The following is a 15,727-nucleotide window of genomic DNA, read 5'->3' on the forward strand; positions in this document are numbered from 1 at the left end:
CCACAGGGTTTGTGGGGAGAGAGGAGGTAAGGGAGAGGGGGTTCGAGCCTTTCACTGCAGGATGGATACCACCCACTACCCGAAGGGGCTCTTGTCTGCCAGGATCCCCTGGTCCACAGGCCTAAGAGAAACAGGGAGTTTGCTGGTACCCCCCCCCCAAAAAAAAAAAAAAAAAAAACCAGCCCACCCTACTCCCCAGGTCAGCCAAGTGTGAAGACTATTCTATATGGCCTCCCAACGGCTCACTCAGGTGGCCCCATGCCCAGCCTAAGCCCGGAGAGAGTGTTTTTTTTGCCCAGTGACCACTCCCCACTCCCCGGAGAACCCCACAGCTTTGCTGCCTTCCCATGGACAGATCAGATCTCCAAGGCCAGGCTTGAGCTGAACCCGTGTCACTGGCCCCACGGGAACAGGGTGTCTGTGGGGTGACAGCAGGAGAGTCCCAGGCAAGGTGCCAGCCTGAAGTCAGGGCGGGAAGTACCTCCAGGGAGGTCTGGTATGGGCAGAAGTGACAGTACAGTAGCCAACCTGGGTTCGATCCCTGGCACTGCACAGGATCCCCAAAACACTGCCCAGAAGCCCCCGATCAGAGAATCAGGAGTCATTTTCTGCACAGAATCAGGAGTTTTTATTGAGCACAGAGGCAGGAGTTAGATGGAGCACAAAGTCAGGAGTCAGTCTAAACACGAAGTTCAGAGTCAGCCCCAAGCACAGAAGCAGGAGTAAATCTTGAGCACCATCTGGTGTGGCTTCCAAAACAAACAAACCACCACAACAAAAAGAAACTCACCACTCCTGTGTGCTGCCCGAAGTCCCAAAGCCCTTCAGCAAGTGAAAGGTTAACTTTGGTCAGTCCAGACCAGAGAGAAAGAAGCGATGGACGAACAGAGGGCTCTGTTCCCTGCGAACAATCAGGACTGGGGACGTGGCTCTATGTGTCCTCAAGGCATGAGACCCTGGGTTTGAGTCCCAGTACCTCCAGATCAAGGAGCACTGTACAGGGAGGAGGAGCTCCTGAGCATGTCTAGGTGTGGCCCAAGAGCCAGAGCCAAGCCAGGAAAACACAAGAACACCTCAGCAAACAAACAAACCAGAATGGCCCAGGGTTACCTGGTGTATGTTGCTACTTCTAGAAACTTCTCAGATATCAAGGCTGGGACTTGAACAGACCAAACGGGACAAAGGTGACTTGTGCAGATAAGGGATGGAGGAGAGGGAGGGCATTCCTGGGCAGCGCACAGGTGAGTTAATAACAACCACACACACATACATACACACACACAGTCACACAGGTGAGATAATAACAACCACCACACACACACACACACACACACACACACACACACACACACACACACACACACACACACAGAGTCTTTATCTGAGGCTACACTTTACCTGCTCCTTCCTGTTCAGTTTTTTTGTTCTGCAGAGGTACAAGAATGTGGCCCGGAAGAACAACAAAAGGATGCCACCACTGCCTAAAAAGGTTGGGGCAGTCTTCTGGGCTTCAGTTCCCTCAGACCTAGAGTTTCGTCATGACAAACTGCCCCAGGTTTGTTTCCGGGTACTGCTGAGGCTCAAACCCAGAACCACATCCCCAGCCCCCAAACTTTCAAAAGTCCTAAGTAAAGGACTAGAGTGGAGGGCATTTCCCTCATACGAGGCTAACCCGGGTTCAATCTCTGGTACCCCTATCGTCCTCCAAATCTACTGGAGGGATCCCTAAGTATAAACCCCTAATCATCGCTGGGCATGGCCCCAAAACCAATCAACCAACCACACCACTGACGTCCTGACTGAGCGACAATGCAGACTGCAGAGTGAAAAAATAACCCAATGTCTTAGATTTTACTTTTGGGGAGACCATGCACTACCAGGAATTGAATATGCTTTACCATTTCCCCCATGCATGGGAATTTTTACCTTTTATAAAGAGGAGGAGGGGGTGATGAGATAGAACAGCAGACAGAACTGCTTGCTTGTTTTCATGCAGCCAGTTTGGGTTCGATCCCCCACATCCCATATGGTCTCCCAATTATGCCAGAAGTGGGCCGGAGTGACAGCACAGCCGTAGGGCATTTGCCTCGCACGTGGCCAACCCAGGACAGACCCAGGTTTGATTCTCTGCATCCCATCTGGTTTCCTGAGCCTGCTAGGAGTGATTTCTGAGTGCAGATCCAGGAGTAACCCCTGAGCGCCACCGGGTGTGACACCCCCCCCCTCAATTTTTTTTTTCCAATTATGCCAGAAGTGATCCTTAAAAGCAGAGCCAGGAATAAGCCTTGAAAACCATGGGGTGTGGCCCCAAGCCCAAACCAAAGCAAACCAAAACTAAAAAGAGGAAGCCAGATAGAAGGCAACAAGATTGCAAAATATTGTGTAGTGTTTCAGTGAATGACAAGAAGAAACATCAAACTACTCCACAAGTGAAAGTCTCTGGCAGAGAATTTTGTTACCGGTTTTAAAACAAGATAAACAGTGACCACAACTGTCTGGTGCACAAGTTACCGGATCTGGTAAAAAACAGCCCTCAGAAGTCAGAGATGGGGCAGCAAGGAGGGTGCTGGCTTTGTTTGCCGCCAGTCTGAGTTTGATCCCTGGCACCCCTGAGCTTAGAAAGCAGTGATGGCTAACCTTTTTGAGCCCGAGTGCCCAAACTGCCGCACAAAACCAAAGAATTTCCTCAAAGTGCCAGCACATCAATTAAACCTTAATAGCAAGATTTTAGTATCTAAAACCTCTTTATAAACATTATAAATTTAGGGGCTAGAGAGATAGCATGGAAGTATGGCGTTTGCCTTGCATGCAGAAGTTCGGTGGTTCGAATCCCAGCATCCCATATGGTCCCCCGAGCCTGCCAGGAGCGATTTCTGAGCGTAAAGCCAGGAGTAAACCCTGAGCACTGCTGGGTGTGACTAAAAAAAAAGAAATTTATAAATTTATTAATTGCGAACTTTTCCATGTGCCAGCTGAAAAGCCTTTACGTGCCAAAGATTTGCCATCACTGGCCTAGAGCCAGGAGTATTCCTTAAATACTGCCCTGTATAGCCAACAAAACAAAACAAAAGCCCCTCCCAAAACAGCTGAGTTTGGGTGGTCACATGTTAAAAGTCTAAAAAGAGGGTCCAGAGCGATAGTTACAGTGAATAGGGTGTTTGTCTTGCACATGGCAGACCCAGGTTTGATCCCAGCATCCCACATGGTCCCCTGGGCTTGCTAAGAATGATTCCTAAGTGCAGAGCCAGGAGTAACCCCTGAACATCAATGGACATGGCCCCAAAACAAAACCAAAGGAATTAAAAAATCCTGGACTGGGGAGATCTGAGAAAACTGGAGACATGCTTTGCAGGTGGGAGGGTAGGGGGTTCACACCTGCACCATATGGTACTCCATCCCAGCACCCCAGGAAGAAACATCCCCCTTCCCACCCCGGCAGCATCAAATGTGGCAGAGACAGACAGATGACAGACAGGACCAGAAAGACAGGACGATAGTTGATGGATAATCGCCAACCTGGATTCAAACCCCAGCACCACATAGGGTCCCCCAAGTCCCACCAGGAGTGATTCCTGAGCCAGGAGTAAGCCCTGAGCACGACTGGGTGTGGCCCCCTAAAACTAAAACTAAAACTAAAATTCCCTGAGTAAGCAAGCCCCTTGATCCCTTGATGGAGCTCTCAGAAACATCTAGTCGGGCAGGGCCGATGGAAATGTACTAGTCACATTCCAACAGCTCCTCTGAGTGCTGGGGGGTGGCGACTGGGATGGGAAATGGAGTTTTGAAAGCAGCCGGGGTGGGCAGGCTGGGTCCAGGGACAGCCCTTGGCCCGAGGCTCTAAACCAACTGCCCCCAGTGCAGCCCCCCCATTTGCCTTTGCTCCAAAAACATTTCCCCAAACGAGCAGAAAGTTCTCGAAGTGCGGAGAAAACTTTCCAAAACATGGAAGAGTCACGTCTGCAGCGCTCAAGGCCTGGTTTCTATTCTGGGCACAGGCTCTGCCATAAAGTCATAATCGTGGGGCCCGAGTGGTGGCGCTAGAGGTAAGGCATCTGCCTTGAGAGCGCAAGACTAGGACAGACTGTGGTTCGATACCCCGGCATCCCATATGGTACCCCAAGCCAGGTGCGGTTTCTGAGCATACAGCCGGGAGTAACCTCTGAACGTCAAACAGATGTAACCCCCCCCAAAAAAAAAGTCACAATCGTAACACTCTGACTGTGCGAGAGCTGAATATAAGGACATCAGCATCCACCTATGATGGGGGTCTGTGATTTTCCTGGTGGGGATGCATGAGGAAGCTGGACATGGGGGGCTGTAGGCCCTGGGAGGAGCCAAATGCTCCCCTCTTCTGCACTCTGCTGTGCTCTCTGCTCTATCTTCATCCCTCCCTCCCGGGGGATCCAGCCTGCCCCTCACTGCCCACCTCCCGTGTTCCCCTGCTGATGGTGAGTCGCTGAGAGGGTGGCAGGTTTGAGGCAGGATAACAGTGTTCAGGGGTGGGATAGCACCCCTGTATCTAGGCAGCATCTTGTACTTACTGCCAGAGAAAGAAGTATATGGTCAGTGGCCTTAGGGACATTTTTGTTGTTCAGGGGCCACAACCAGCTGTGCTTGGGGATCACTCCTGGTGGTGCTCAGAAATTATTTCTTTTCTTTGTTTTTTTTGGGCCACACCCGTTGACCCTCAGGAGTCATTCCTGGCTATGCACTCAGAAATCACTCCTGGCTTGGGGGGACCATATGGGATGCCGGAGGATCTAATCGAGGTCGGCCCTAGGCTAGCATACGCAAGGCAGATGCCTTACAGCTTGAGCCACTGCTCCAGCCCCCTTGGAAATCATTCCTGGCTCTGTGCTCAGGGATTACTCCTAGTGGTGCCGAGGGTACATAATTGAACTCCTGTGGGCTGCATGCAAAGCCATTGCCTTAACTCCCCTATACAGTCCCTCTGGCCCCTCAGTGGGATATTTTTAAAGATCATAATTAGCTTCCCTTCAATTCAGGTCATATTTCTGCCATAAAATTAGTTCACCGCAGACTTGAGAAGGCCCGTGGGGACTGGGAACATTCTGGATTCCAGTGGCAGGAAAAGAAGGGCTGAGTCCCACCCCTCAAACTGCAACCCCGAGCAAGTGCCTGAGCCCTGAGCAACCAAGTCCCCACACAGACTACTGGGCATCCCCTGCCAGTGGGAGGGGGTCCCCTGTGCCCACACACCTGCCGCCACCCTGGCCCCTGGCCTGAGAACTGCCTGTGGTGCCCCATCCATGCCAGCCAGGCAGCTCCAGCCTGGGGTACTGAAAGGGCATCTCACAGCTGTCCCCACCCCACGGTCCAACACACAGAGAAGGGGCGCCACATGACTGAATACCTGGCAGCAGCTGTCACTGTGTCCCATCCACGACTTCCACCATAGAGCAAAGATTCGAGAGGGGTGGTGTGGGGAGGGCAGGGGGGCAGAGGATGGAGGCAGGCAGGAACCTCAAGGACTAGGTCCCATATAACCAACCTTAGGCCCTGCCCTCCCATCCTTAGGCCTCTCCTGCCTGGACCTTGGTCTTCCACTAAATCTGAGCCCTGCTTCACCAGAAACTGGGGGTCTCTGCAGAAGCCCCCTGAACTTGCATATTCATGCTCAGACTTCGTATCAAAGACCCCACTGCAGGTCTAAACCCCTTTTATACTGAAACCTGAGGCACCCTTGAATCCAAGCCACACACCTGTAGTACTCTCTGCTTGGCAGAAAATATTCAAGAACATCCAGAGCTGAGGCGCCTGGGAGGCACCTGGGGTGTTGGCCCAGAACCCCCAAACTGCAGGGCCTGACCCAGGTATGAAAGGCCCAGGGGATTAGGGTCTTGGCCACAGCCTAGGGTGAGTACCAGCCCCCAGGAGGAGTGAACCCAGCTCTCCTCCCGCTGCCTCCCCACATCAACAAAACCATAGTCCCTCTTCTCTTGGGGGCCGAGTTCCCAGGAAACCTCAAGCTCAAAGACAACCCCCCCACCCACCCATCCCATGCTGGTGGATCTGGCTCCCTCCTTCCCTGACTTGAGCCCAAAGGAAAAGAGGCAGGATGCAAATCCGCATCATAGCTCCAGCCCCCATCACTGAGGCCTCAAAAACACATACAACACCCCACTGGGCAGAGCTGGAGGGGGCTGGTCTCCCAAACTGAGAACAGATGGGCCAATGCGGCCGCGCAGCTGTCCTTGCAGGCCCCAGAACACTTGCCTTTCACAGGCCAGAGTGTGAAACGCCCCCACCAGGCCCTGAAGCTGCTCAGGAAGCCCCCCTCTGCCCCCTTCATCCTGAACAGTGGATGCTACTCCTGCGGAGAGACCACCCTGGGCACAGCCCTTGGCATGAGTCAGGAGGGGGGGCATGTCTCAACAGCTAAAGAACAAGAGAATCCCTGACAGAGCTGTGACTCCAGCAAAGGGCTGCATGGACTCAGCCCAAAGGCCCCCTGCAGTGAGAGGTTGAGCCCCTCCACATAGTACCAGCCCAGAGAACCTTCCATCTGCTTCCACTGGCAAAGCGAGGTGGGGGAGGGCGAGAGGCTGGCGGGAGATCCCAGGAGATGGCCTGGCACAGTGGCCGGATCAAACCATGTTTGAGATACTCCAGATGAAGAACATGGGGGGCTGGAGGGAAGGTTCAGGGAGCCGAATACATGCCCCACATGCGTGGTACTGAATTTGACCCTTCACACTCCAGAGTGGCCCCCAACACCTCCTGGGGTAGTTCTGTGGCCCCCTCTGCACCTCCTGGAGCAACCGTGGGGACTGCTAGGTGGATCATTAAAAATGTCAAAAATCAGGGCTACAGTGATAACACAGGGGGGAGGGCTTTTGCCTTACACATGGATGACCCAGGTTTGATTCCCAGCATCCCATATGGTCCCCTGAGCACCAAGAGTGATTTCTAAGAGCAGAGCCAGGAGTAACTTCTGAGTGTCACTGGATGTGGCCCCAAAACAAAAGCAAAACTTAATAAAAATAAATAAATATGGGCCTGGAGAGATAGCACAGCGGTGTTTGCCTTGCAAGCAGCCGATCCAGGACCAAAGGTGGTTGGTTCGAATCCCGGTGTCCCATATGGTCCCCCGTGCCTGCCAGGAGCTATTTCTGAGCAGACAGCCAGGAGTAACCCCTGAGCACCAATGGGTGTGGCCCAAAAACCAAAATAAATAAATAAATAAATAAACAAACATGGGCACACACACAGGCAGCTAACAATTCCAAAGGCTCTGGCCAACAGGGCTCCTGGGGAAAACTTAACACAGGAGAAGGGTTGGAGAGATAGCACAGCAGTAGGGCATTTGCCTTGCATGAAGCCAATCCAGGACAGATGGTGGTTCGGTCCCGGCATCCCATTTGGTCCCTTGAGCCTGCCAGGAGCAACTTCTGTTTTTTTTTTTTTTGGGGGGGGGGGAGGGGGTGAAGGGGGTCATACCCGGCAGTGCTCAGGGGTTACTCCTGGCTCTATGCTTAGAAATCGCTCCAGGCAGGCTCGGGGGACCATGGGATGCCTGGGTTCGAACCACAGTCCTGCATGCAAGGCAAACACAGTACCTCCATGCTATCTCTCTGGCCCCCAAGACCAATTTCTGAGTGCAGAGCCAGGAGTAACCCCTGAGCATCACTGGGTGTGACCAAATTTCCAAAAAAAAAGGAAACAACAGATGGGACAAAGCAACAGTACAGCAGGTAGGGCAACTGCTTGGCACTAGGGTGATATGGTTTCTCCATCCCCAGCATTCCTCCTAGGGTCTCCTGGGTACTACCAGGAGCAAACCCCTGCATGGGGCATTAGCAGTGACCTTAACACTGTCAGAAAAGCAGCAGCCAGGGCCAGAGCGATAGCACAGCAGGGAGGGTGTTTGCCTTACACATGGCTGACCCAGGTTCATCTCTGGAATCCCATATGGTCCCCTGAACCTGTCAGGAGCAATTTCTGAACCCAGAGCCAGGAGTAAACCCTCAGCTCTGCCAGGTGTGACCCAAAAACCAAAAAAAAAAAGAAAAGCAGCAGAAAGGTGGTAACAAGGCCGCCGGGCCCAGAACAGCACAAGGGGCTCTTGGCTCTGGTGTCCTGCAGATGGACAAGCAGCTGGAGAGACTCTGGCACCCTGTTCAGCTCCCACAGCTCATCTTTTCTCCCCAAGGGGGGCCAGGTGCACCCAGTCTATCATAGGGCAGCTGCGACCAACGCGGCTCCGTCCCCAAGGCGGATGCAAGGTGGACTGTGTGTAAAGTTCCCATGGCAGCGGGTAATTGGGCTCCGGGGAAGAAAAATGGGGGAAGGAATCATTCACCTTGGCTGGTCTGGGGAAGGGGGTGGGGACAGGCCCCCAACACATCCTGGTCACCCCAAGGAGAAAGAAGCAACATGGAGTCATCCCCCCAGCACCTCCCCACAGGACCCCCATGACGGCACAGCCCACCACATCCCATGACAACAGCTCAGATCCAGGATGGACTAGGGCATCCTTGGGGCCGGAGAAATAGCACAGCAGGGAGGGCATTTGCCTTGCATGGGGGCAACCCAAATTTGATCCCCAGCATCCCACAGGATCCCCCAAGCACTGCCAGGAGTGATTCCAGAGTGCAGAGCCAGGAGTAACCCCAGAGCATAAATAAAAATAAAAAAAATAAAAAAAATAAAGGGCAACTGCTTAGATCATCCCAAGCCTCAGCTTTTACCCACACTTTCCTCTGTGAGGCTTCCTTGGGGGACAAAGGGTCTCTGTGGCCTCAGAGGTATCAAGGGCTGTGGGGACACAGAGAAATCGAGCACAGGGCCGGAGATGAAGAGCTGGGCTGCTTCTCGGTGCAAGGTTTTGGGCAGATTCACCCTTTTCCAGATTCAACTCTCAGCACCGGCTTGTTTCCAGGCAGTGTCTGGAGACCTCTCAGCACCCCCACAGCCTTGGATAACAGGCCTGAATTTCCAGTGAGGTTCTAGAGCCCTATAAGCCCTGCTGGGGAGCACTGCCCCAAATCAACAGCACAATCTCCAGGTTCAGGGTTGAAAGAAGAAGTCAAGAAAGCTACCTGGGGCAGGAGAGATAGCACAGAGGGGATGGCGATTGCCTTGCATGGGGCTGACCCAGGTTCGATCCCTGGCATCCCACAGGGTCCCCTGAATACCACCAGGAGTGACTCCTGAGTGCAGAGCCAGGAGTAACCTCTGGGCACTGCTGGGTGTGGCCCAAACAAAAACAAAGGAAAGAAAAAGGGAAGGAAGCTGCCCAGAGGGTGTTGGCAGGCGTCCTGGCAAGGGGAGCCAACGGGCAACATGAGTGCTGGCTCTGGAGATGGCACACATGGCCCGCCCGAGGCCTGATTACTTACCCCGGGAGTTCCCAGGGATGGCAGCGAGGAGGCACGGGGCTCTGGGTCATCTCCTCCCTGGCTACAGAGTCCACAGGGGCAGCAGTACAGGTAAAAAGCCCCAAACTCAGCCTCACCCCAAGGCTGGCAAGGCAGATCTGAAAATCCCTTTGTTTGTTGGGGAGCTGCTGGGCAGATTCACTTGTTTTTTTTTTTTTTGGTTTTTGGGCCACACCCGGTGACGCTCAGGGGTTACTCCTGGCTATGCGCTCAGAAGTCGCTCCTGGCTTGGGGGACCATATGGGACGCCGGGGGATCGAACCTCGGTCCGTCTCCTAGGCTAGCGCAGGTAAGGCAGGCACCTTACCTCGAGCGCCATCGCCCAGCCCGCAGATTCACTTGTTACACACACACACACACACACACACACACACACACACACACACACACACACACACACACTGCCCATGCTGCAGGGACAGGACCATGGAGCCTGGGGTCTCTGCAGCCCTCTGTCCCACCAAGCCAGACCCTCCTCACAGGGGCTCCAAGCCTCGAGGAGCCCCTTGGGCCCAAAGGCAGGAAGAAAGGGAGACATGCAGGTGGCCCCAAGAGACTCACACCTCTACTCACACCACCTTGCTGTCCAGCTGAAGGATTTAAGGCCTGTTCTTCCTGGGAGCCGCCACCCCGTGGTAAATGCTAATACAGCATCCAGAACCTGAGTAGTCCTGCCTGGAGCTGGGAGTCTGAGGGAGGGATTGGTGTGAACTCCTTTCTCCCGCCTCTGCCCTGTGCCCTAAGCTCTGTATTTCATTTTCTCACTCCCGGGAAACCTGTGGCTTTTCCCAGCCAACTTTCCATTGCATATCCACTGAGCTGCATAGGCTTTGCAAGATTATGTGGGGTTAGGGCAGATCTAAAATACATAAATGAGGGGCCGGAGTGATAGCACAGCAGTAGGGTGTTTGCCTTGCAGGTAGCTGACCCAGGATGAAAGTGGGTTTGATTTCCGGCATCCCATACAGTCCCCATTTCTGAGTACAGAGCCAGGAGTAAGACCCATGCATCATGGGGTATGCCCCTTCCCCCAAATAAATGAATGCACATGAGGGGTGCTGAATAGACACAGGTCAGGCACAAAGGGCTCCTGAGTGAAAACTTCCCCTTTGGTGCCCACTCTACGAGCAGGGAAAGGAGGTGAGAGGGGGGTTTCCTGCACCCCACAGGGCCGGGCTGCCTCCCCCAGTAACCTGCAACCGTTCATCCCAAAGCTGGACAAAGCTGTCTATACACCCACCAGAGCCCCAAAGGTAATAAACCCCAACACCCCCACTTTCTCCAAACACAGGGGCGTAAGATCCCTCAACATGGCCCAGAGGAAGCCCCAGCCACTGTAGCTGGCTGACCTGAGCGGGCTCATGCAACACTCTCCTGCTATCACCTAGCGTCTGAGGCATAGCACAGGGTGGGCAGAAAGTCTCCTGTGGATACGGCTGGGAGCTAAGGGATACAGAAGCCCCCTACTCTGCAATCCAATCTACTAGCAGGTTCCCCCATAGTCCCAGCCCTTGCTTCTCCAAGTCCTGCTTCGAATTCCCCTAAATTAACAGACAGCAAGTCTCATGCACCACCACAAACTGGGAAACCAGGCGTGTGCCCCAGAACAGTGCTCCCCAAAGTGGGGGGCTGAGAGCCTTGGGTACCATTGGGGGGGGGGAACTTCCTGTGAAAGATGTCCAGGGGAGCAGCTCAGTAAAGAGACCAGATTTTTTTTTCTCTCTCTCTTTCTGTTTCTTTTTGAGGAGAAGATGGTTTGGGCCACACATAGTGATGCTCAGGGGTTACTCCTGGCTCTGTGCTCGGAAATTGCTCCTGGGAGGCTTGAGAGACCATCTGGGGCACCAAGGATTGAACCTGGGTTGGTTCTGGGTCAGCTGTGTGTAAGGCAAATGCCCTACCTACCACTGTGCAATTGCTCCGGTCGGTCCCTCTTTCTGTTTCTGTTTCTCTCTGATCCCTCAGGAGAAAGCCAGGGGCCACTGGAGAGCACCTCAACCCCACTGAGATGGGGCAACACTTGCTCTGGGGATACACAGTGGTGGCCCCAGGCCCACAAGCTCCACCCTTTGCTTTAAGCCTGCTGTCCTAGCCTCCCTGGGGACACAGGGCAGCAGCCTCAAAGCCAACACTGGGACTCGCCTGACCTGCTACCAGCTGGTCCCCAACTGGGCCCCCTCTCCAGGCAACCACCCACCCCCTAGGCCAGCAAACCTCCTTCCTGAAGGAAGGTGGCAGGCTGAGAGCAGAGTTTGCAGACCGGAGCTATTTATTCTTTCTCCCATTTTGCAGACAAAGGAAATGGCCTCATTTCCCCCCAATCTTTATTTTAGGAGGATTGGATTTGGGGGGGCCACACCCAGCAATGCTCAGAGGTTCCTCCTGGTTCTGCATTCAGGGAGCACTCCTGATGGTGCTCAGGGGCCACATGGGATGCTAGAGATCGAATCCCGGTTGACTGCGTGCAAGGCAAGTGCCCTTCCCTCTGTGCTATCATTGTGGCCGCATTTCCCCCCCGTCTTTAGAGAAATGGGCTCTGTACTCAAGAAGGCCTTCCTTGTCCAGCCACAGCAGCCCTTCCTGTCCCCCAGGGCCACCACCTCAGGTGTCACCAAGGACATCTAGCCAGACTCCCATGCCCCCCTCCCAAGGCACTCACTGGTCTCCCCCCACTCCCACCCACCTGACATGACAGCCCTGGCACCCCCGTAGGCGCCTCCTCTAATGAACACACTGGCCTGGAACAGGGTCACAGGGGCCGGAGAGAACACAGCGGTAAGGTGTTTGCCTTAAAACATGGCCGACCTGGGACGAACCCAGATTAGATTCCTGGCATCCATACAGCCCCCCAAGCCTACCAGGAGTGATTTCTGAGTGCAGAGCCAGGAGTAATCTCTGAGTGCCGCCAGTTATGGCCCAAAAACCAAAAAATAAAAAATTGGGTCACAAGAGGAAGCTGGGCCCTGAGAGAGCAACAGGTAGGGGTCTCCCTCTGAGGGGACATGACCATCTCCTCTCTCAGGAGTCACCTCCCTTGGAAGCCTTCAGGATTCGCTGAAGACTATGTGGTCCCAGGTCAGGTCTTATGTGGGGTCCAGTGTGGCCGGATGTAGATCTGGCAGGAACTAGCACACCCATTGCCTGGAGTCCCCTCTACCCTCACGCTGTATTTTGGGGCTCACATGGTCCCATCTGGGACTTCCAGCAAGTCTGCTGCCTAGGCTGGGCAGGAGGTGGGGCCCGGGTCCAAGGCCCAGCATGCAGACCCATGAGCACCTTGCTGGGAGCACTTTGCTGGGAGCATCTTGCTGGGATCCAAGAGCATGAAGCTGCCTCGGTCCACCCCCACCCCAGGAAGTGCCTATTCCCGGCGCCTTCACAGCTTTGGTCACTCTGGGCATACAGGAAGTGTTTCATCAACACACCCTTGTTCTATTGTGCTCTTAAACCCACCAGGGCAGCTGGCCCTGCCACCAGCGGGCATTGTCCTGGACTGACTGACTCCGTGCCTGATGCCCTGAACCAACCCCGATCTTTCCAAAAACACAACCACAACTACACCCACATTTGGTCTGCAGTGAGCATCTCCCACAGTGCTCCCACGGTAGCCCGCCACCCCTCCTTCGACTCCCCAACACTGAGCAAGCTGGGCACTCAATGTTTCTCGGTTTCCAAACAAGAAAAGGCTTCATAGAGCCTTGCTGTCACCATAGTCACTCGGGGGAATTTCCAGGGAGAAATGAGCACAGCGGGGACTGGAAATAGCTCTGATCCTCTCGGGGTGCAAGCCGGGCTTGGCTGCCTGAAAACAGGCCCACAGCCTCAAAGGCGGGGGGGGGGGGGGGGGGGGGGAGGGCAGGTGAGGGCGCCCCAGAACTTGGCCAGCACCAGCCAATTAGGACGAGCTCCTTACCTAGGCTCCTTCCTCCCAGCCTCTGGGAGAGCTTCGGGATGGAAGGGCCCCCCTGCGTCACCCACCGCCACGTGGAAGTGACTGACAGCATCCAAAGAATGCTCAGGGCTGCTGTGGGCGGATCTGGGGGAGTCACGGCGGCCCCCTCCTCCCCCAACACTGGCTCCTCGTGGCTCATGGGGACAGGGTCACTATTCTTGGGCTCCCTTGCGTAGCAAAATGTCCCCAAAAGGTAGGGCCTGGGTCCTGCTTATCCTTGGTCTGGTACCCTGGTGCCAGGTAAGAGCTGCTCAAGTCCAGCCCATCAGGCCCTTCCTCTATTTGCCTTATTTGCAAACAGGGTGGCCCCCTTGCACAGCTACTAACAACCCGTTGGGGAAATGCTTCCCGGATGCTTTTCAGCACTATGGGGAGAGGGTCCCCGGAGTCACCTCTGTGCTGCACAGAATCCTCCCCATTCACCCCTACAACCTCCCACAGGCTTCGCCATCACCAAGCCCAGGGCCTTTGGATCTCCGTGTTGGTTTGGTTTCGGAGCCTCACCACACAGTGCTCAGGGCTTCCTCTGGGCTCTTGCGCTCAGGGGTCACTCCTGGCTGGACTGGGGGGAACCCTCAAAGATGCTGGAGCTCTCAAGCAACAGTCAGCCCTAACCCCATATTCTCTCCTGCCCCCTGCTCTGCTATTTTTAGCTTCATGGCTATGGACCCCTCCACCTACCCAGATTTGTTTCCTGACCCCGCTCCAGGCCTCTGGACTGCTTTGGTGATGCCCAAGATCTGAGCGATTGGTACCCCCCAGAACCTGCTGCCCCCTGGTCCCGTCTCCTCTAACATATGCAGACCTCAGCTTAGCAGCCTCTGGCAAGATGTCCCCCTTTGGTCCCCCAGCAGCAGCGGAGGCTTGCTGGGGGTGCCTCCCACAGGCGCGCCCAAGCTCGGAGGAGCTGGGCAAGAGAGGGCAACTCCAGGGACACCTCTGGCCTCCAGGGCAGAGATTGCTGCTGCTTCTCTGCAGAGGAGGCCCAGTAGGCAGGTAGGCACATAAATAATAAAGGGCCTCCACCTCCCTGGGCAGCGCAGGTACTAGGCGAGGCAAGGAGAGGCGAGGCGTGCAAACACCTGGTCTCCCTCAGAGCCCTGGGCGTCTGCGGGCACAAAGCCAGGCTGGCAAAGCCCAGAAGGGGTGCAGAATTGGACACAGATGCCCACGATCTGCCTGACCAGGACCTGGGGTCAATTTAGGGCTCAGCCCCCCTTACCCCTCCACCTTGCCTGGGCAGGATAGGAGCAAGCCCCAGCCAGGCTGAACACACCCAAAAAAAAAAAAAATCCAGTCTCTGGGTGCCCTTCTGGGACCCCAGATGCCCATCGGCGACGGAGGGATCGGTCCTCCTGCCAGCTGCCCAAGAAAGCGACGCGACGCACCAGCCTTGCCCAGGGGCCAGGCCACCCCTCAGTCCCCTGCCTCATCACAGCCCCCCATCACTGCCCCCCACAAGGCTCCTTGTCCTTCCCCCACCCCAGTGGGCTGTTCCAAGCGCCTGCCAACACACCAAACCACCCAAACCAAACCAAACCCACTTGGGCCCATACCAGGGTGGCCTGCCCGTCCTTAGGAGGGGGGTCCAGTTTCACCCCAGGCTGCCACGCTGGCGATCAGGGGGACCGGGGCACACCCACGGGCAATCGCAGCTGTTCCCGATGCCCTCCGAGGTCCCCCGGAGTGTCTCCTCTTGCCCGATCACCCGGGCCACCCCCCTGGAGGGGGTCTCCCTGCACCTGGGAGGGTGCCCCTTGCACCGGGGGTCCCCCCTGCACCCCACGCAGACCCCAGGCCGGCCTGCGGGTACCTCAGGAGCCCATGGCTGCAGCGCGGGTGGAGCCGAAGCGGGCGGATCGCGTCGATCGAGCACACGGCGGGCGGGGGGCGCCGGGACCCCAACTCTACCGCCGCCGCCGCCGCCGGCGCGTCCCGGGCCCAGGGAGTGTGGCCGCGCGCGCCTGCGCAGTGCGCGCGCCACGGGTGGGCAGGGCCGCGGTCGCGCGCGGCTGAGATCACCCGCCCGGCCTTAAAGGGCCCGAACGCCCCGGGCCTGGGGTAGGAGGGAGAGGAGGGAAGTGGGGACCCCCTCCCTGGCAGCCTCTGCAGGCCCAGGGGGGCCCCTGGAGGAGTCGCAGCAAGGTGGGGAGGACCCTTGCTTTGCACGCTTCCATCCTCAGCATCCCCTAGGGTCCCCCACTGGAGCATCCCCAGGAGTGGATGGGTCTTTTGCATTATTTTTTTGGTTTTGGGGTCACACCCGGCAGCACTCAGGGGTTCCTCCTGGCTCTACGCTCAGAAATCGCTCCTGGCAGGCTCGGGGGACCCTATGGGATGCCGGGATTCCTTCTGCATGCAAAGCCAACGCCCT

General features: G+C 55.7%; 1 protein-coding gene across 1 annotated transcript in view; it reads right to left on the reverse strand.

The window, feature by feature from the left end:
• Positions 1–15,296, reverse strand: part of TMEM184B (transmembrane protein 184B) — a 28,222-nt gene extending 12,926 nt beyond the window's left edge. The window contains exon 1 of the mRNA XM_049771642.1: positions 15,167–15,296. The gene's annotated coding sequence lies outside the window, so the exon portion shown is untranslated. The remainder of the gene's footprint in view (positions 1–15,166) is intronic.
• Between the last annotated feature and the right edge of the window lie 431 nt (positions 15,297–15,727).

This window comes from Suncus etruscus, chromosome 4 (genome assembly GCF_024139225.1).
Source record: "Suncus etruscus isolate mSunEtr1 chromosome 4, mSunEtr1.pri.cur, whole genome shotgun sequence".
NCBI lineage: Eukaryota > Metazoa > Chordata > Mammalia > Eulipotyphla > Soricidae > Suncus > Suncus etruscus.